General features: G+C 31.2%; 1 long non-coding RNA gene across 1 annotated transcript; it reads right to left on the bottom strand.

The window, feature by feature from the left end:
• Positions 1 to 550: 550 nt before the first annotated feature.
• LOC143058524 (uncharacterized) lies at positions 551 to 5,378 on the bottom strand. The gene is made up of 5 exons (XR_012973102.1): positions 5,280 to 5,378; positions 3,559 to 3,640; positions 3,015 to 3,103; positions 1,719 to 1,812; positions 551 to 605 (listed from the first exon to the last, which is right to left on the bottom strand). It is a non-coding gene; the product is annotated as an uncharacterized LOC143058524 (long non-coding RNA).
• Positions 5,379 to 22,951: the final 17,573 nt, after the last annotated feature.

Genomic DNA, 22,951 nt, shown 5'->3' with positions numbered 1-22,951 from the left:
TGATTTGTCACTGATAAATATTTGTAGACGAAACGCGACAATAAATGTATCGCCACTGCTGCTCGAGGCTACTGTTTTTGAAATCCAAAACCTATCACAAACGTTGAAGAGCTGATATAACCAACAATTACCCAAAATATGACTAAAACCCTGAAAGAAATCAGAGCTACATCTAGTCCTGAGGGAGATATATATTTTTTTATTTAAAACATACTCAATGGAAGGTTTCCAATGATTTATAAAAGTCAAAAGACAACATTTTTTGCAATTTATTTCCCGAGAATGGATATAAATATTTGAATTTAACTACTTGAAAGGCATTCATTTTTTCAACAAATACATGGTTTTTCGATTCGATCTTTTTTGTTATTTTTCACAAATGTATCCTGCATAAAGATTGGTATGGTCACAATGTATATCATTGAAGTTATACTCCGGAGCCCAGAAAGACAAACAGTCCTGCGGGTCTTGGAAACTTCCATTTGGTTGGCTTTTTGGAAAAAGGAAGTACGTAATATTGGATGTCTCGCCGTGTTTAAACCATTTCCAATCACCTCCAGCAATGTTTCTGTTCATTTTACGACCACCGATGTAGTAGATTAGACCTGTTGGGTTCAAATAAAACAATTACTAATTATACTTCTAATTATATGCTGTTTTTGGACAAGTTTAAACTTAATTTACATGAATAAGTCAACAAGGCGATAACACAAAGAGCCACAAGAAAAGCCAATATTAATAGTTTAGAAATAAGCACTAATAAGGAGTATGAATTACAAAATACACCTCTTACAGCACGAGTCCTCTTTATAATCGTTGAAGGACTAACTTGGCATTCGGTTTTATCAAATCATTTGTTGTATATTTGCATACAATTAATCTGTATCAATAAGTCTCATCTAAACTATTGGTGCATCCAGCATACACAATAATATGTTAGGCATCATTGATGAGTTTTTGTAGATTCATTAAATGTAATGCAATGCAAATTATTTATAATCTCAAAGATTTGTCCCAGTGTGAACAATTGTAGATACAACTGTGCATATAATCGACATTCAACACTTCTATCTGGAATTCTGATGGGTGTTACTTCCTCAATATGAGCATGCCGTATGATTCTTACGACTGTCTCGGATGTACTGTAAAGAACTTACTACATACATGTTTTTTAAAGTGTTTTGTAAACTGTATTGTAATGTCAAAGTTTCTTTTGATAATGGTATTGTCTATATGTTGTGTTCGGCAAATGGTTTTTAATTGTCCAAATTAAATATATTGCCATTTTGTTTAATTCCAGAAAAGGTTTACCTTAGACAAACATGTCTTTATTATTTATTTTTTAGGTTATGTCGATCCTAATGATGCAGCGTATTTGGGCATATATCTCGCTTTCAAATAATAAGGCGTTCATTATGAATGAATATTAAAAAAAGCTCTTCAGATGCATGACATGGACAAAGAGTTATTTTATTCTAATGTCACGTAAAATTATCGTTTAAATTAAAAGTTACGCAAGCTAAACTAGTGTGTCGAGCATAAAACAAATAAACAAATGAATATAAATTGAAATTAGTATTTAGAATTCTCTGATGCAGTAGAAAGTAAAATCCCAAAAATACTGAACTCCGAGGAAAATTCAATAGGAGAGTCCCTAATCACATGGCAAAATAAAATGACAAAACACATCAAGTAGTTTACTGTTTTTATATCTTTACCTGTTTTTCTTACCAACAGCTCGTATTTCATTCTCATAGCTTCTTCAAGCGTTTCAAAATTGGCAAGATATGCACCGCGGTCAGCACATAGTACCTTGAAAACGAAAAGAAAATATGTTAAACATGATTAGTTAGAAAATGCCCAAATTACTACTAATGATATTAATAATGATAGTGTTACAAAGAAAAACAATAAAAAATAATTATAATCTAATGAGTTTTCTTGATAAAAGATCTTTATTATCAAATTTAACAAAAACTCTACAAAGGTACAAGACTTATTATTATACCTTACATATATTTTAAACAATTCTATTGGGTGAAACGTTATCACGTGACATGGAATAATTCAGTTGTTTTTCATTCAATTGCAAGGAAGGATGAATAACCCTAAAAATTTCCACCAGCGGTGAATAACCCTATTATTCACCGGTGAATAACCTTTTGAGTTTGTTGTTTTTTACTTGAGTTATCTCCCATGAAAATGACGTCACAGACGTAAATAAACAAAATGGCAGCGTTCACGTTAGACTGGAAGCCCACCGAGAGAAGAGGAAATAACGCATTGGACATGAAAAGAGTGCCAGCAGCCGATGATGTATCTTATAAAAAGGTCCTTTTCAGGACCATCAATATTTTACAAAAAGATTCTACCTTAAGTTTGTTGTACATTTGAGAAATTCTAGAACACAAAGCCGTCAAAGGTATTTTTGTGTGTGTTATAAAAAGTCCAAAGAATATAGTAACTAAGTGTTCGAAAGGCCTTTCCACTGTTAGTTCGGTATAATAAAACAATTGTGGCCCCTTAGAATCGATGAATATCCAAAATTGTCAACCCTCAAAAGTTATTTCACTTCGGGCTGCGCCCTCAATGAAATAACCTTCTCGTGTTGACAATTTTGGATATTCACCTCTTCAACGGGCCATAATTGTATATTGTAGTGCACTATAGTTTTGATTTATACATCAGCGCCTATTAATTAATAAAAAGACAAAATGATCTTAATGTCATACATTTGAAAATTTATAAAACCTGAAGTTGATAATGATAACTACATGTAGAATGGTCCCAATAAACTAGTACGAATTATTGTACAGTGAAATATGGGTAAACCGAACCCTGATAAAACCGAATTTCAGTTTAAACCGAACAATTTTCAAAAACAGGATGACAGAGTATCCCCTAGGGTATTTGAGGTTAAATTAAATGGTGAATTGTTATTACAAACTAATAAGAATGTTTATGTCCATGTATAAAGTGATTTTTTTTTTATATAAAACTAGTTATTAACGTACATGTGCAGCAGCATCTCCAGTCACCTTTTCACTACTTATATAGTAACAGCCATTACCAATCCGCTGAAAAGGAGCCTTGCAATAATCACCTTCAATATAAGAATTAAATTGTGAATGAAAATAAGTTTAACGATTAAATACATTTGTAATATGAGGATATCAAAATTATCTTGAAAAGGAATACATTCAAATAAAGGCAACAGTAGTATACCGCTGTTCAAAACTCGTAAATCTATGGACAAAAAACAAAATCGGGGTAACAAACTAAAACTGAGGGAAACGCATTAAATATAAGAGAACAACGACACAACACTAACACATCAATTACATAACATAAGAAAAAATGACATAACAACCTTAATAATCAGGATATTTTGAAGCAATTTTTATGAACGCCATCATCAGGACCGATGACATTATCATAAGTGTTTATATCACCAATGAAATTTACCAATAGATGTTTATATGACCGATGGAACTACCTGTTCATGTTTATATGACCGCTGCCATCACATGTATGTATACATAGGCTTAATAAAATTACCTGTGGGTAAACAAATTACTGATGACACACATGTAGCAAGTAGCACGTAGAATCTCATTTTATTCTTTATTATGTGTTAGCCCTGAAAAAAGGACAAATTTACATTTAAATCGTTATGAATATCTTGAAATACTATCATTTGACACATTTTAGAATATCGGTTATCCCTTCGATGTGTATTTGTTTGTTTAGAAAAAAGTAAAATAACAAATGTACAAAACTCCGAGGAAAATTCAGAAAGGAATGTTTGGAATCAAATATCAAAAATAAATCCTCAAACACATCACACCAATATATAACAACTGTCACATTCCTGAATTAGGACTGCCATTTTCTAATGCAGAAAATTATGGATTAAACCTGGTTTTATAGTTTACCTGAAGGTGTATCTAAGACCGATGACATAACCATAAGGTGTTTATATCAACAATGGAAACACATGTTCATGTATATATGACCGATGACATTATCTGTATGTATACATATGCTTGATAAAAAATTACTTTCGGGTGTACAAATGACTGAAGACATACATGTAGTAAGTAGTACGTAGAATCTCATTTTATTATATTTAGGGAATGACTGTTATATTTTTTCTGTCTATGGAGAAATAACATAAAAAATTTGGTGCACACTGAATAACGTGCGTAGCGGGTTATTTAATAGTGTGCACCACATTTTTTTATGTTATTTCGAATAGACAGAAAAAAAATAGTACAGTCATTTCTTATAATTTAATTCTAAATTCCATATTAAACCGTAGAAAACCATGAAAAAACGTTGATGACGTCACGGTCACATGACTAAATTATGTCTATGGGGTGATAACAAAATAACGTCAGCCAATCAGAGGACGCGTAACATCCAAAATTAAATTATATATTATTATCAATGATATATGACATATGGAAAATTCAAACACGGACAGTCTACTAAAACTGACAATCTCTTTTGACGACGAGAACGTGTAAAAATAACTGTTTATGGGTGACTTGTTGCAGACATTTTTGACGAAACTGATAGTTTTATAGCTTACTAAACCTTCCACATGTATGGTAGATGTTTAAGTTCCGTTATATTGACTAAATTTTGTAATAAATACAAACTGATTAAAACGGTCAATACTGCAGCCAAATTAATGCAAACATGTGTAACAAATAACTATATAGAATTCAAACACACATGCAAATAATTCTGAATAAAGTCAACCGTAGTTTACCGCTGATCAAAACTCATAAATCGATAGAAAAAACAAAACCGGGTTACAAACTTAAACTGAGGGAAACTCATTAAATAAAAGAGGAGAACAACGACAAAACAGAAACACAACATTAAAATGAATCACACACAGAAACGAATTAAGCATTAGACAAAATCCGATGAGAATAACAAATATCACATAAAAACTAAATACATGAATTTGGGATAGAAAAGTACCGTGACACGTCTTATAGCAATGCGAATTCACACTCAAATATAAGAGGAAACAAACGACACAACAGAAACACAACGTTAAAATGTAACGCACACAGAAACGAGCTATAATCTCACAATTGCCATTTTCCTGACTTGGTACAGAAGATTTTCAAAAGACAAAAAAGGTGGGTTGAACCTGGTTTTCTGACAAAGACGTCAACAACAAAGTTTTTGTAATTGAAAGTATATTATCAATGATGCCGACACAAAAATTGTCGTAGCTAGTCAATATTAGGACGGCTTACCTCAGTATCTCAGTGTCAATCTGTGGCTGATTGTCAACTGAATGTGTCTATATTAACACAATCAACAATATTTTCAATCTCATACGCAGTTAATGTTACAAGGAAGGTCAGACAAACAGGAAACCATTGACATCCTTGTAAATATTGTAATTTATTTTTTAATTAACATTATACAAAATCAGATTTAAGATGACCTAAGTTTAACTATCTTTGATTTTGATTGAAACTAAGTTAAGTAACCTGTACCAAGTCAGGAATATGACAGTTGTTATCCATTCTTTGATGTGTTTAAGCTTTTGATTTTGTCATTTAATTATGAACTTCCCGTTTTGAATTTCTTTCGGAGTTCATTATGTTTGTGATTTTATTTTCTATTCATAAAACGCATACGATGTATATACACTGACGAGTACGATTAATTTAACCAACATGTATACATATTTTTAAATGATATTATTTCTATTGAAATACAAATCGGGTCACACAAGTTATTTCGTACATTTAGAAACTATTTTTAAAAACCAATAAATTAAATCACCCAAAAACTTGTTATTTTTGTAAGCGATTAAACTCAGGAAAAAAAAATTGCGTGTGCTAGTGTGTTTGTTGGATTACTCTCAAAATAGTTAATCTCAAATACTTTCAAATTTTCGTACTAAATAATATAAAGGAAAGAAACATTTGACATTTGTCATTGAGAGTTGTCCTTCCTTGCCCATTATCAGTTATATTTATCATGCAAACTCACTTTATGCTACACGAATTTATACAAAAGTTTACAAAGTCGCTCATATATATCTTTCTTAAGACCTATTCAATAATCAAAAACATGAAGATTGATAGAATAGTAAATGATGCAAGCTTTTTTTTCTTTATATTTTAATTATCAGACCGTCCTTCTTCACTTGTGACCCAGGTAAGAACTCGTGTTTGACATAGTATATGCTACAAGCTTCATTGCTTTATTTTTTTAATTATCAACCATTATTGTTCCTTTGTGACCCTCATTTGGCGTCTTGCGTATAAAGATATTTTTTTAACCTGTTAACTTTTGATGACTATTATTCGTTGTTTTTCTGTCCTATGTTTTCTCCCGTTTATCTGTTTATTTATTGTAACAGTGTCATTAAAGCGGGAGGTTTGGCATGCCACAAAACCAAGTTCAACCCACCATTTTTTATAAAATACCTGTACCAAGTCAGGAAAATGGCCATTGTTACATTATAGTTCGTTTTTGTGTGTGTTACATTTCGGTGTTGTGTCTCTGTTGTGTCGTAGTTCTCTTATATATGTTTCCCTCAGTTTTAGTTTGTAACCTGGATTTGTTTTTTCTCTATCGATTTATGCATTTTGAACAGCGGTATACTATTGTTGCCTTTATTTGAACTCGTTTAGCCTACTCCCCTTAATTGAGATTTGATTTAACATTCCACAGTTAAAATTTCCTAAAAAATGGAAATTGCTGCAGAACACAGAACAAAGAAATAGGAGTCTTATAGGTTCAGCAGAAGATAATCTGTGCAGAAAAGTTACATGTAATCCAACACGCTATCTCTTTGAAAACTTAAACATTTGAAATACAACTCAGAGATTCGAGCTGCTCACATGAAACTTTTTTACCAACTGGTCAGGGTGGTAAAGTCAACAATTCCGTACGTAAAACATCATCTGTTGATAAATCGTTATTTGAAAAAGCTGATTCTAAAAGTTCGACGTCACAACCTGGTCCTCATGTGCTCAAATATAACACCACTGCATGAGTCTTATTATTGAGTGTATCCTTTCAAGAGGAACCTGACAGTTGTCACATGTTGACCAGGTTCGTCTTTTACTTCCGGAAACCCAACGATCACCTTCGGTTTTATTTTAAAATATTTGGGGAATGGGGTTTAGTTCAGTCCTTAATTGTTAATATGTCATGCTTATTATTGCATCGTGTGCGTCTTGAAAAATTAAATACATAGATTGCATCAAATTTATATAATTGTGAACTATATATTAAAAAATATGTCAGGAAATCACGAAGGATATAAAATATAATACAAATGGTATAAGTAAAATAAAAACGAAGACCTGCATCAAAACAGTTTAACAAATGAACTGAACTTCAAGAAATTCAAAAGTTCAGAGAGAGGAAGAAAACAACGACATCAGTCAACGGTACACATGAAAACACATACCATAGTCATTACTTGATAATGCATTGGTTGGTTACATTTAGTGTATAGCTATCTACATCTATCCGCAAGCCATAACAGAATGCGAAGCAGCACATGTACATTTACGATACATCAGTATCAAGTGATATATCATGAAATACATTAGAAACTACACCTCTACCACCGTGACACTTTTTACTCTTTTTTCAGTACTATAACATTATATCTAAGATAATTTAGTATTACAGACATACACCGATGGACTTTTTGTCATGTTATCAAATGACATCAAGTAAAACAGTTGCTCTGAGGCAAAGTGAAACATCTAAAGTTTTTAAAAACAACATCTCATTTGATAAATGATTAGATTGTATAAAATAATAGCATTAAATTAGAAGAAAACTTATTCCACGAGATAATTTGTTTATTTTCAATTTGAACTAGTAAATATGTTGATCTAGAGATAACATTTTGTAATCTAAACTGACATTGATGTATAGTTCATCGCCTAAGTCATTTATTTTGTTCAATAAAATACATATTAAACCATTCTCTGTGAAATTGCCTACAAATTAAGTTTTCACCTAAGATTGATTATAGATGTTTTATTGCTTGACATCTTATCCAACCGTTAAATTAAGTAGAATAACCGAATAAACACAATAAAACGTATGGTATACTAAATTGGATGAATGTCATGGCCATGGAAGTGAGAATTAATCATTTCTCTTTTGTATTTATTATTCGGTATTGAGATAAATGGTTTACGAAATTAACATCAACTATCTAAATATTTTTACATGTCTTATCACAAAAAAATGGTAGATAAACTCATCATAGATGATATTTGCATCAGATTCATCAGTGTCAAGTACTGGAATCTAAATATGCAAAAAGGCAAAATAAAGTACGAAGTTGAAGAGCATTGAGGACCTACAATTCCTTAATGTTATGCCAAATACAGCTATGTTACACTATTCCTTAGGTAGATACACTTAAGTATTTCAAACATTCAAAGTTTTGTAAACAGCTAATTTATAAATATGATTATATTAATGATAATTATAATCGGAATTATACGGAAAAACTAAATGTAAGGCTTACTACACAATACTTAAGATATAGCATTTAAGATTAACTACATAATTATACAAGTATTCCTTTTTTGTCATATTTCTGTAGTAGAGAATTGATAAGAAGTAGTGGATTCGAAAACGATAATCAACTCGCGACTAAAGTCTTATTTATTATATTATAAAGATTATCTTTTTCGAATCCACTGCTTCTTATCATTTCTCTAGCTTAACCCATTTCTAGTAAAACGACATTCTGTTTCATGATCTGATAATGAATCAACTGAATTTCATGAACAAAATTTTGTATTTTGTCTTTTTTATTGTCTAATAGCTGGAACTGACTAGATCCACATGGTTCACATTTATATTTAACCTAATACAAGTTCAATTTAACTTAAATGTGTTGTTATCTTCCCTTTTTATTACCAGATTTTGCATTTGTAAATAATCAAAAAAATTACCAACATTAAGAAACCTTTAATATTTACACGTACAGTATTTAGCAACCACATGAGCAAATCAATGGCAGTTATGTCTCCCATTTGGTTGAATTTACAACACACATTCAAATTTATTAAAAACCTAAATGAGGTGTAAAATTCACAATAACATCGCTTCACTAGACACCAGTTGATGACAAAATAGATACAACGATTGGTCTTAATTGAAAAATTATATATAAATTTTGTTTAAACTGGTTCCCTTTCATTTTGTTTTGATTTTGTCAACGTTATTACATTTGGCATCCATCGCCAATCAGTTAATGAACTATTATTATTTTTGTTACGCATTCTGAAACCCAAGCAGAATTGCTTTCGTTTCAAATGTATAATATATTATTATGTCAATTTTAAAATGTATCATGTAAGCTGTTCATAGCCGTGATCGTCTAGTCGTTGGTGCAGAAGGAAAAAACCGTGATATTAACAGTGCCAAGTTCAAGCCTAGTACCAGGGATGATTTTTTTTTTGTAATGTTGTTCTCAACCAAAATATTGTTTTTAATCTTAGACGTATCTATATTTCATTTTTACTATCAAGTTGACGATTTTGTTTCTGGTTTCCCGTCAAAGAAGTAGTTAAACAGTAGATAATCACACCTTATTCACATAAGAATTCAGTTAGATGTTGATGTATATTTGGACCATTTATAATCAATCTAAGAAAAACTAAGTGATCATAGTATGGTAACATTGTTACCATAAAAACAAAAGTAAGCATTTGCTATGATGAAAAGGGAAAGGCCTTTTACCTTAAAAGTGATAAGTATAATGTGTACATGGATGTTTATTTTATCAAGGAATTGTACTAATAAGTAATATTTATAATTCTTTGATTTTATAGTGTTTATATATTTTATTAGATAACAAAAAGACAGAAATACAGTTTATTGACATGCATTGACAGATATGCGCTATAAGAGTGATATTTAGACAATAATTTGTATCAGCACTCGTGGTCTAGTGGTATCATGCATAGACTACAGACTTTACGGTCGAAAATACGCGCGAGTTCGAACCTTTCATTAGTCACTCGTTTTTGAGAGGATAAAAGATCGTAAGTTAAAAGTTATGATATAAGTTATCTTAAGTTAATATGGTGGTCAGTGGATTCTTGAAAAATAATCCACTGTTAGAACAATAGACTGACGAAAGAGAAATTGGTTAACAATCTGTGTATTCATATTTATAATTCCTTGGTTTCTAAAATTAAGATTTGAATGTTTGATGATGGTAGTTCCGGACATGTGGAGCAGGATCTGCTTACCCTTTCGTAGCACCTGAGAATACCCCCAGTTTTTGGTGGGGTTCGTATTGCTTATTTTTTAGTTTTCTATGTTGTGTCATGTGTACTTGTGTTTATAGATATAGGAAGATGTGGTGTCTATTTGTCTTTTTCATTTGTAGCCATGGCGTTGTAAGTTTATTTTCGTTTTATGAGTTTGACTTTCCCTTTGGTATCTTTCGTCCCTCTTTTAGAGGCTATAAAGAAATAATCGACACAGATGCTGCGTCACGAAATTGATTCGTCAGACGCGCGTTTCGTTTACTTCGAAGTCATTAGTGACTCTCAACTCAGTCCTGCTAAAAGATGTACTCATAGATTGATCTACAATAAAAAAAAACAATGTATCAACCTTTTTTAATCGTTCTTTGCATCATGTTTTCTTTGTTTGAATCAGATTCAAACGATGCGTCTTCTATTTAAGAAAAATATTTGGTACAAGCAGATTTCTATTAAGAAATGAAATTTAATGAAATTAAGTGATATCTTTGTGATATTCATACTTTAATGTTAATATTTTATATTTATTTATCGGCTTAATGTATCTGGCGTGATTTTTTATCAAATTAACAATTGGCAATTAAGTATATATAGGGGTATGATTACGTCATATTGTCATTATCAATTGTCAGGTTTGTTTAATATAATGTACTATGTAGAATGTGTCGAACGTAGATTGGTATTTTTGACAATTCTATCCTACTGCAAATATTTACCAGAAAAATATATCATATTTAAAGCAATCTTACTCCCCTAAGAATTTAGATATTGACTTGTATTACAATTTGCGACATCGTTACGAGAGAAACTATACCATAAACCATATTCAATTGTTATTATCTTATAAGACAAATCTACAATCTTTTATATAATAAATATGTTTGATAGGATTTAAAATGTGTCAAAAAAAGGGGGGTAAAATAAATATACACATGTATTATGATATATGAAGCACATAAAACAACTGCCATAATAATTACTTGATACTTGCATTGGTTGGTTATACCTAGTGTATAGTTAGTTATATCTAATCTTTAAAGAAGACGTTTTTGGTGATAATTATTTGCATATTTTGAATAACATTGAAGAACAAATTAAGACAATAATTGACTATTTTGAACAAATAGTTCTAGGTAACTTATGTACACGGTTGTTTTATAATTTTTTCTTCTAAAAGCAGTAAACCTTAGCCTTGCGTCAACTCTGCTCAACACAGTAATCCTAAGCCTTGCTTCATCTCTGCTAAAAATAGTAAACCTAAGCCGTGCTTCATCTCTGCTCAAAACAGTAAACATTAGTTTTGCTTCATCTCTGTCCAAAACAGTAAACCTTAGCCTTGTTTCAACTCTGCTCAAACCAATTAACCTTAGCCTTGACTCAACTCTGTTCAAAACAGTAAACCTAAGCCTTGCTTCAACTCTGCTCAAAACAGGTAAAAGAGGGACGAAAGATACCACTGACAACGCCATGGCTAAAAATGAAAAAAAGACAATCAACAACACACTTGAACAACATAGAAAACTAAAGAATAAACAACACGAACCCCACGGTAACCTTGGCCATGCTTCAACTCTGCCAAAAACAGTAAACCTTAGCATTGCTTCATCTCTGCTCAAAACAGTAAACCTTAGCCTGGCTTCATCTCTGCTCAAAACAGTATTAAAACCTTAGCCTTGCTTCTACTCTGCTCAAAACAGTAAACCTTAGCCTGGCTTTATGTCTGATCAAAGCAGTAAACCTTAGCCTTACTTCAACTCTGCTCAAAACAGTGAACCTTAGCCTTGCTTCATCAATGATCAAAACAGTAAAACTAAGCCTTGACTCAACTCTGCCCAAAACAGTAAACCTTAGCCTGGCTTCATCTCTGCTAAAAACCGTAAACCTTAGCCTTGCTTCATCTCTGCTCAAAACAGAAAACCTTGGCCTTGCCGCAATTCTGCTCAAAACAGTAAACCTTAGCCTTGCTTTAACTCTGCTCAAAACCGTTAACCTTAGCCTTGCTTCAACTCTGCTCAAAACAGTGAACCTTAGCCTTGCTTCATCTCTGATCAAAACTGTAAACCTTAGCCTTGCTTCATCTCTCATCAAAACAGTCAAACTAAGCCTTGACTCAACTTTGCCCAAAACAGTAAACCTTAGCCTGGCTTCAACTCTGCTCAAAACCGTAAACCTTAGCCTTGCTTAATCTCTGCTCAAAACATCAAACCTTAGTCTTGCTTCAACTCTGCTCAAACCAATAAACCTTAGCCTTGCTTCATCTCTGATTAAAACCGTAAACCTCAGCCTTGCTTCAACTCTGCTCAAAACAGTAAACCTTAGCCTTGCTTCAACCCGTACTTTATAGTACTTGACTCGCGGCCAATTACTGCAATCTATGCTATGACTTCTTTATTAGATATAATATAGAATAATAAGAATATCAGAAAAAATAATATAGAGTATCACCTATGAATGCAATTTACCAATGTTTTTTTTTTCTTTTTTTTAATTGACATTGTTCAATCGATATGCTAATGTAAATCATAAGTTAACGATACGTCCCTCTTTTTGTTTAAAATTCTAACTATTGTATGTTGTTTGTCTTTAAATCGTGCAAATGATTTGCTATTAGAGAGGTGTCATTATACAGCTTATTGCAAACATTAGGTTTACAATTGAGAATGGAAATGAGGAATGTGCCAAAGAGACAACAACCCAACCATAGAGCAGACAACAGCAGAAGGTCACCAACAGGTCTTCAACTTGTTTTGGTTGGCTTTTAAACACCATCCATTATGTCTTCTGGTAACCGTCATTATATATTTGTTGTATATGTTGAATTGCAATATAAGATTATGTTTTAAAACAAACAAAAAACATATGTTTCAGGGACTACTCCATCAACTAGTATCGTTATGAGAATTAAAGTGATGGAAACGTCTCGGTCTTGATGATTTGATTCATTTGCTTTGTGTTGGGTGTTCATAAAATTTGGTGATGAAAAACTTACATGAAAAAGCGTTTTGTAATTTAAGCAAGCACCGTTTGAGAGGTACACTAACTTTCATTTCAATATTTATTCAAAAGTCAACCGTCATTTCCTAATTTAGTCTTGGTAGGTTTTATCGCCATACATGTAGTTTTTTGAACGTTTATTTAAAATAAAACTATACTTTATTCAATTCTTAAGTTATTTCCTCTAACATGCTTTGAGATTGCATTGTCAATGTAATAAAATTAACGGTACCAATTTTCTTGCACCAGATGCGCATTTCGACAATACATGTCTCTTCAGTGATGCTCGTGGCCAAAATATTTGAAATCCAAATCTTATATAAAAGATGAAGAGCTATAATCCAAAAGGTCCAAAACGTGGGGCCAAATCCGTGAAAGGAATCAGAGCTTTGCATGAGGGAGATGCATTCCTTAATTTATAATAATTTCTATCATTTTGAAACAGCAAATTTTAATAACACAAAAAAATCCGTATTTTCATGCCAGTACCGAAGTACTGGCTACTGGGCTGGTGATACCCTCGGGGACTAATAGTCCACCAGCAGAGGCATCGACCCAGTGGTAGTAATAAAATTAACGGTACCAATTTTCTTGCACCAGATGCGCATTTCGACAATACATGTCTCTTCAGTGATGCTCGTGGCCAAAATATTTGAAATCCATAACTTATGTTATACTACGTCTATTTAATTAAACAATTATATCGAAGAATGTATCAATCGTCATCGATTCATAATTGATAATTAACCCATGAACACGCACACACGTTATACGTGTATTTTTCCGTGCAGTTTTGTGCTTTTTTCGGTTTTATTTTATTTTGTCAATACATGAAATAAATCAACATCAACTCTGCAAATTTGTTTTCGTTATGTTCCATTTCAAAAGCAATCTATATTTAGAAAGAACACTTTACAAACTTTTTTTTTTAATATTATATTCGATTTTTTGTTCTATATCAGAGTTTGATGAATAGTTTAACATGTCAGATTTAGTTATAAATTTAACACCTGGTGCATTAAGTACTATAAAGTAATAAATATAATTGTGTAGCGCGTATATGGATTTTTTTTAAAACATACAAAAACAAATTACATAAGATTAAAATGGTAATTTGTTATTTTAGTCGAAAATAAGTAATCAAATAAGAAATTTTATTGTTACGCAATGTAAATACCTCACGATAACAGTTTCAAAATGCGTAAGAAAGCATGTGAATATATGTAATGATTGTTGCTACTAAGTTTTCTATTCCATTGCAAACTTTATAAGCTTATTATCTTATTTGACAGGATATTGTTTCATTTCCTCGGGAAACTGGACCTTGTTTTCAAGTTTCTTGTTATTGAAGCAATATATGTTTTAAGAAGGCGCATTTTATTTTTATTTCCATTATGATCATTTCTATTTTGAGAATTTGATAAATAGTTGAACATGCTAATTCAATAATAACTCTCACATCTGGTGCAGTTAATTCTATATAGTGATAGATATTGTTGTGTGGTGCGTTCATTGATTATAAAATAAGGTCATTCGTACTGTTTTAAAACATATGACATGAGTTAAAAAAAAACGGTTATTTCATCAAAAACAAATTAGTAACCGCATTTGTATTTAATGTAAATAACCACATCATACAGTTTTATATGTTGTGCATAGCCCGCCATGAAAGTTCAATCTCAGTCAAAGTGTGTACAAGGTTGGTAAATTACAGATTTGACATTTCTAAATGTTGAAGCAAGCTCTGAAATTGTTCAGAGTCACATGGGATAACTCCCGATTTTTACAAGGTCGTTTTTCCAGGTCTTAAATTTTTTATCTGTTTTTGTACACAGTTGTTTTTTTTTATTTATTTATTTTTTGTTTGTTTTGTTGCCTTTTTTTTGTAGACGAAACGCGCGTCTTGCGTTAATATGAAATGTCAATCCTGGTATCAATGATGAGTTCATTTGTATTTCACATCATATTTAATTGTCCTTTTTCACTGTATAAATAAATAAATAACATATAGCAGTATTTAAACTTATTGAGTTGTGTTCTTCATAACATACAGATTTGTCAAACTAAAATGAATTATGTCATATCTAAAAAATTTCATTTGGTGAAAAGAGTATTAGACCGTTGGTTTTCCCGTTTTGTATATAGATTAGACCGTTGGAATGGTTTTACACTAGTAATGTTGGGCTCTTTATAGCTTGTTGTTCGGTGTGAGCCAAGGCTCCGTGTTGAAGGCCGTACATTGACATGTAATGGTTTACTTTTATAAATTGTTATTTGGATGGAGAGCTGTCTCATTGGCACTCATACCACATCTTCCTATATCTATTATATCAAATAATGTAAAATATATATATCACCAATTCTAATATATTTCTTTTTACTTGTCAGGTATTGTCAGCCTGCAATCGTAAAATTATTAAATACAATTTTAGGGAATGAAAACAATAATTTACTCTGACGTATAACATTGTATAAATACATCAAACGAATCAACATTCAATAACTGACAAGTCATTTTTATCTAGCAGTGAAACCAAAGGGGAACAAATATTTACTTAAAACATCAAATCCTACAACAATCCTACTGGCATTATCACACTTCGTTTGTGTATGATAAAGGCTACAGCAAGTATATTTTTGTCTATTGGTTATGAACCAATTAAGCAGGTTACAGACTAAACAGAGAAAAACACATCAACTGTAAGAGGAAACAAACGGAACAACAGAAACACTGAATTGAAACAAAAAAAAAAACATACGCGAACATACAAAACGTAAATAAGACGCAAAACTAGTTTATTCTAAAACAATTTGAATTAAACAAAACCAAGAAGCAGTCAATAACTCCTGATGTTCATTCTATTTTTTTTCTCTAGGGGTTTTTGGTGTAACTGGAATAACAATAAAATAACACACACTTCTTTATATTCTTTCAATTGTTTTAAATCTATGTACTTTAATCTAAAACCAATCGAGCAAGGTGCTTTATTAATAATTCATATATTTTCAGTAAAATTTTTTTTTTAACAATCTCTAAATTAGCTAGCATACTATAATTCCTCTTTTTTTAATATTGGCTGATGCTATGTGATGTGTTCAGCATCAAACGTACCATTTAGCAACTTGTGAAGTGATTAAACAGAAAATGCTGTTCTGAAAATTAAGTTTATAACCACAAAACTCTGTTGCATTTATAAGAAAATCATAATTTTCTACCTTGAAATCCTTGTTTATATACTTAGAAAAATATGTAAGTACCAATATTTGATAGTAATACAAATATTTGGTATACGTGGCAATGCAACGAGACAGCCCTCTTTCAAAGTCATAATGTGTAAACGTAAACCATTATGGTTCAAAGAATACGGAAGCTGTGATCACATCGTACAGTAAGCTCTGACGGACTTCCAAAATAAGGAGTGTTATGTGCAAAACTGTTCAAACAAGAAAACGAACGGTCTTGTCAACATGTAAAAAAAAATCCACGAGAAACAACAAAGTCTTATGAACAACATCAACAAATGATAACTTCTGAACATCACAGTCTGACTAAGTAGTTGCCCCATGTCGTGATTCCGTATTGCAATGTTATTCATATATTGCGTTGTTGATTAATTGATTGATTGTTATTTGCTATAAGTCCAGTGACAAATATATCTGGCATATTTTTAAAGTGGACAGTTATCAAAAAGTACAATATGTAGGTGTTTTAATTTAGATCTTTCAAGTTATAGGTCGGGGAATATTTTTTACTGCCATTTGAAAATTAGGGTATTTTTGGATAATTCAGACAGTTTTTAGACAGTTTATTGTTGATGGTCAATCTCTCATTGTTGATGTTTAATCTATTCACTATTGTAATATACTTTTGACGGTTAAGAACTTAATGCATTACCTATGCGCTTGTCTAGTATTGAAGATTGAATACTGATAGTGTCCCTGTAGAAGGATTTTTTTTATGTTTGTGTAGTGAATCTGTTTCTATTATGTGTACATACAACTTTTGTTTTGACACTTGGGCGTTAACTGTACTAATTGTTGACGTGTAAACTGCTCGTATCGAACACGTTTAAATTTGTATATACTTTTTTTTACCACAACATGTTTGATCAATAGGTTTTTAGAGTCATTAATCCGAAATACAAGTGCATTTATTAACAATATTTTATTCTCAAGTTGAGAGATAAAAAAAAAATCTTGTATGTATAAGATTTACGATCTCTAATTATATATAATTTAAGATTTAAAATATCTAAAAATAGTGTTATCAATCAAAAATTGTTATATTTGTACTATGAATGATATATTTATTGTCGTTATCTTATCATAAAAAAGATGAGACAATTATTCTCATAAATACTTGTTATCATTTAACAAAAAATAACGATTATAGCTTATGTAAGTTAATTTGAAAAAAAAACACTAAATAGAAGTGAGAAAAAAATGTTTTATTGTATGCATTTTTTAAAGTTTTTAAGTTTTGTTTTTGTTTTTGTTTCAACCTTGTATTCATATCGCTAGATAATAAATGCAAGGTCTTCAAATTCAAATATGGGTAATGACTATGCATCATTAAAGTTCTTGTTTATGTTTTTGCTTTTGTTTTAACCTTGTCATCATAGCTATGCATTTTATAAGTTTTTATGTTTTGTTTTTGTTTTTGTTTCAACTTTGTATTCATATCGCTAGATAATAAATACAAGGTCTTCAAATATAATTTGTATGGGTAAAGGCTATGCATCATTAAAGTTCTTGTTTTATGTTTTTGTTTTTGTTTTAACCTTACATCCTAGTTCCTTTGTTCTAACAGGGGTGATCACCCCTACCAGATCACCCCAGTTTGAGTTTCTTTGTTATGCATGCTGTCATTTGTTCTGTAACATTTTGGCGGGAATGTGAAATCCACTATAAAACTTATAATTAATTATACGGAAAAGACTATCTATCAAAATTCACGTAGAAAAAATCCAGAATATAAGCTGGGATTTGAACTCGAGGCCTTTAGCATATCAAGCCACGACACATATCACTACACCAGGACGACTCCATACTATCAGTAATTTAACATACTTAAAGGAAGCAAGATATTTTTATAAGTGGGGCGAGTTGGCAGACCTTTATTCAGTGGGGTCTAAACCCTTTTCGTTAATAAGTGAGTTGTCAGACTGATTGTTGAATTTGATTTTACACTTTTTCAAAAGTGGGGCGAGTCGGTAAACAAGAGTGGGGCATTTTTTATAAAGTGGCGATAAAGTGTGGGCCGATCGGCCAGTTGGGCGAGTTGACATTGTTTGAAATCTACCCATCGTGTTCGGGGGTCATAAAGGCTATACATTATATAGTAATATATAAAGTATATCATAATGGTTGTGTGTCGTTCTAAACTAGATTTTATGAATGGTAAATGGTTTTTCGTATAATCTAAAATAGCTGGGATGTAAAATAGTTATCTCATTCGGACTTCGTGTGTCAGTGTAAGATCACCCTCTGGGCTCCGGCCATCGGGGTCATCTGACACTGACACTGACACACCGGCTCCTCATGGGATATCTTTTACTTGTCAACATATTGCAAGGTAATAAATGAAAGGACTTCAAATACAACAAAAACCAAAACGGAAACCAAATACTTTGAGTTAAAACATTTGTCAACCAAGGACATCGGTCTAACTTCAGATACTCACTCACATGTGTATAGAGGTTTGACGTCTTTGGTAGTAAGACTAGACAAACATTTTAATCTACATGTAAATATATCACGTGACACCAATCGATTAAGATTTGTAAAAGTTATCTTGTGAAAGTAAAACACCCCAGGATAGTATCTTGGTACTGTCCCGTACAAGCAATGTATATTTTTTAAACGTTTTGTGTTATCATATGGACTGAAATTTGTTTTGATTAGCGATATAAGTCTTTTGGAGTTATCTTTCTTTGTATAGAGAATGTTCACTAGGAACACAAACGTCACTATATGATAACGTGTAGATAAACGAACACATGTTTTATCAATAAGATTTAACGAAACAAACTAAACAATTATTGCACAAAGAGTATACAATGGATATCAAAGTAAGTTTTATAATAATATAATCTGTATAGCAAATGAATTTGCTATTGATATCTTCTGTGTTTTCGGAATGTTTCTTTTTAATTTCCTATACACAATACCTATTTGAACTGTTCTGACAAAATTCGAGAAACTATGCAGCAGAATAAAACATGAAAACAAGATTATGGAGTGTTTGTCTGAGCGTAAACTTATCTGTCTCGGTAACTATTCTCTATTTTCATTCTCAAATTTGTGTTGTGTGATGTATTCAATAAAAATGTGATGGTCTATTTACTTAAAAATAACCAATATCGACTTATATTAAAAACAATATGCGCCATCTGAGTATTGTTATTCATAGATTAGTAATGGGAAATTAATACATACATGTTACACCAATATTTTATTACACAACATGTCCCACTTTTTGAATGATTAATGCAGTGTTATCAATACCTCATTACATGTATTTATTTCAAATTACAGAAACTTCATAATTTTGGCGCATGTGTCCTCGAACAATGTTGATGTTAAACAGGTGCATAATTACATACATGAAATAATATATTATGTCTATGGTGCACCTCGAAAAATGATTTATACATATGCTACAAATTTAAATGTGTATAGATTTCACTTATCTTAGAAAACGAAATGTCGTGTAAAATGAAAAAAAAAACATGTTATATAATTTCAACGTCTAAGAGACGTATTTGTCCATAGCTAACTATCGCATTTTTGGTCTTCTAGACGACAGTAAATACAATTCCTTTTCTTCCGGCTGAAGTCCACTTTCTGCTGAAGGCTGTTTTTTTACTGCTATGAATTATCATTGGTGGCCTCGGGTTTTTCACGTTCTTTGTGCGAATTTTTGTCTCTTTATCCATTTCTTTTTCATTTACCTTAAGGTGGTACCCAACACTTTAACTAAAATTAATATGGCTCGTTTAATTTTCTTAAAACTTTGACAAATTATTTACTTAACCCTTTTACAAAAATATAAAAATTTCAAAAAATTTGAATCAACCATTTTATCAGACAAAATACATTGGTTATATAGCAGTTTGACAGACACTTATTTTGATCATTGAAAAGCTTAATATTCCCTTAACAAGACAACGTAATTAAAACGTTTAGCTGATTTTACAGAGTTATCTCCCTGTAGTGTTAGGTACCACCTTAATGCAAGTATAGCTGAGTTATGTGTTTTTTGTATAAAGAATAGTTTGACTAACATAAACATGGTAACATAATAAGAATTTATGAGCTTTGTCGGATAGAAATGGACCTTGTGCAAGTGCAAATATATACATATACATCATATACGTATATAAGACTTTAGTACATTCAAATACGAGATGAAAGTTTTATTTTAGTCTGTTTCGTAAAGTTCTTATATTAACTTAATTTTTAAACAGTTACAGACTTTCCGTAGAGATTATTTCAAAACCAAAAAACCTAAAAAAATGATGCAGATGTATAGTCTTTCATTTGCAAACTCTCGATTCATATTTTTTTCAAATTTGATTAAACGAAACCCACTAAAAATGTATGAAACTGGATACTATAAAACCGGGTTTAATCCACCATTTTCTACATTTGAAAATACCTGTACAAAGTCAGGAATATGACAGTTCTTGTCCATTGGTTTTTGATGTGTTTTGTCATTTGATTTTGACATTTGATTATGGACTTTCCGATTAGATTTTCCTGTGAGTCTAGTATTTTTGTGATTTTACTTTTTATCCATAATAATAAAAAAGACAACAGTACATTTAAACAGTTGTGTATCAATTATTTCTCTAATTCTTCGTCAATTTATCCATTTCTGCACCAAGTGTATAAAAAAAATTAATCAACGTGTGGATCGTTTGATCTCAGTACTTCATTGGTTAAAATCAGATTATGACGTCAAATTTTCTTGTTTTTCCTCTGAATTTCCTTTTGTGACGGCATGAAAAAGGGCGATCATGCCTGATGACGTCACATAGAAAGAACACATCTTTTTTTCCAGATCAGTCGCAAAAAAGGAATATTGTTTGAAAATCATTAGAGAAACAGATTCTACCACCAAATCTCGTGTAATACGATATTTATCCACTCTCGACAGTTAAATTTTAAATATTTAAAACGCTAGGGCAAAATTAAACTGTCTCGAGTGGATAAATATCGTATTGCACTCGATGCAGTGGTAGAATCTCTATATATAATTTGCTAGAGGGTAGATGAAGTATTGTATCGATGTTCTTTATATTTATTTGTCCTTTAATAGCTCCTCTTTTAAGTGAGGGGTATAATGTATCTTAATCTGTTAGACACAACCAAAACCTTTCACAGGGATACTTTATTGAAGCTTGGACATTGAAGTAAAAGCAATCTGAAGTATAAAGAATATTTATTTGTTGTGAAAGAAAATATCTATTATACAATATGTCCCACTTTTTGTATAAGTTCTGAATGATTAATGAACTAACATAAGGAAGTTCTAATGTTGTTCTGTTACACCATCTAATATTGTTAATTCCTTTGTCATTTTGGTCTCTTGTAGAGAGTTGTCTCATTGGCAATCATACCACATCTTCTATTCTATCATCAATAGCACGTGGCAAGCAATGTTTTAGAATTAAGGTACAGATGGCAGATAATGGCAAAGATGTCCATGTTTAATTCAATATCAACCAGATTCACAATTGAGATAAAATGGAGACAATTTACATTACTACAAACTTTTATTTACATTATTTTGATAATCACAGAAACATCCAAAATGAAACAAAGAATCATTTGAACTTCTATTAGACATATGTTTTAAGGCAAAAATGGTTACATTTTTGGAGTACACATTCCTATTACATCGTATTAACTAATTAATGGTTAAATAATGGCAACAGTTGTATATACGTAATTTATTTTCAATGTTGTCCATAAAAAACACGAACAAGTCGATGTTTGCTCAACACTCGTATATTAATCACTGTATCGTGTTAAATACGCCAGGTTGTATATTTATTATTATAGTGCTATTTTGACCTATAAATATGCTATACTTTTACAGATTGTGACTTTGAAGCTGAGTTGTCTCTATGGCACTGATACCACATCTTCTCATATCTACAAACAAATGTATACCTGATATAAGAAATGTTAAAAAAAAAAAAACAAAACAAAACCAAATGGTTTGAATTTTGTTTTAGATATAATTCCAAGTATTTGGCATTAAAGAATAGTTGGGCTAAATACACGACATAACTGATATTAATTAATGCCTCTATGACACTATATCAATACATTGTTTAGTAATATACAGAAACTCTCAGTTGTTAACTGTTATAACAAATATCAACATATGACAATTGAATTGCGTGTAACGAAATATGGTCTACTATCTAATATTTATAAAACTAGGATTCATTACTGTTCGTTATCTTTACAAACAATTTCAAAGTCAATAAAATAAATATGTCTTTCAGTTAAATTAATCGTTTTGAGCTATAAACTTCCAACGAGGTTTACAATTACGAGCATGTTTAAATCATGATACAAACGACAGGTCGATATAGATTGAAAATTCAGATATTAATTACTTTGATTAAATATTCAAAACTTGT

This window comes from Mytilus galloprovincialis, chromosome 14, assembly GCF_965363235.1.
Source record: "Mytilus galloprovincialis chromosome 14, xbMytGall1.hap1.1, whole genome shotgun sequence".
NCBI classification, from domain to species: domain Eukaryota; kingdom Metazoa; phylum Mollusca; class Bivalvia; order Mytilida; family Mytilidae; genus Mytilus; species Mytilus galloprovincialis.
The sequence above is the reverse complement of the archived record's forward strand: the minus strand, read 5'-3'. Positions and strand labels throughout refer to the sequence as shown.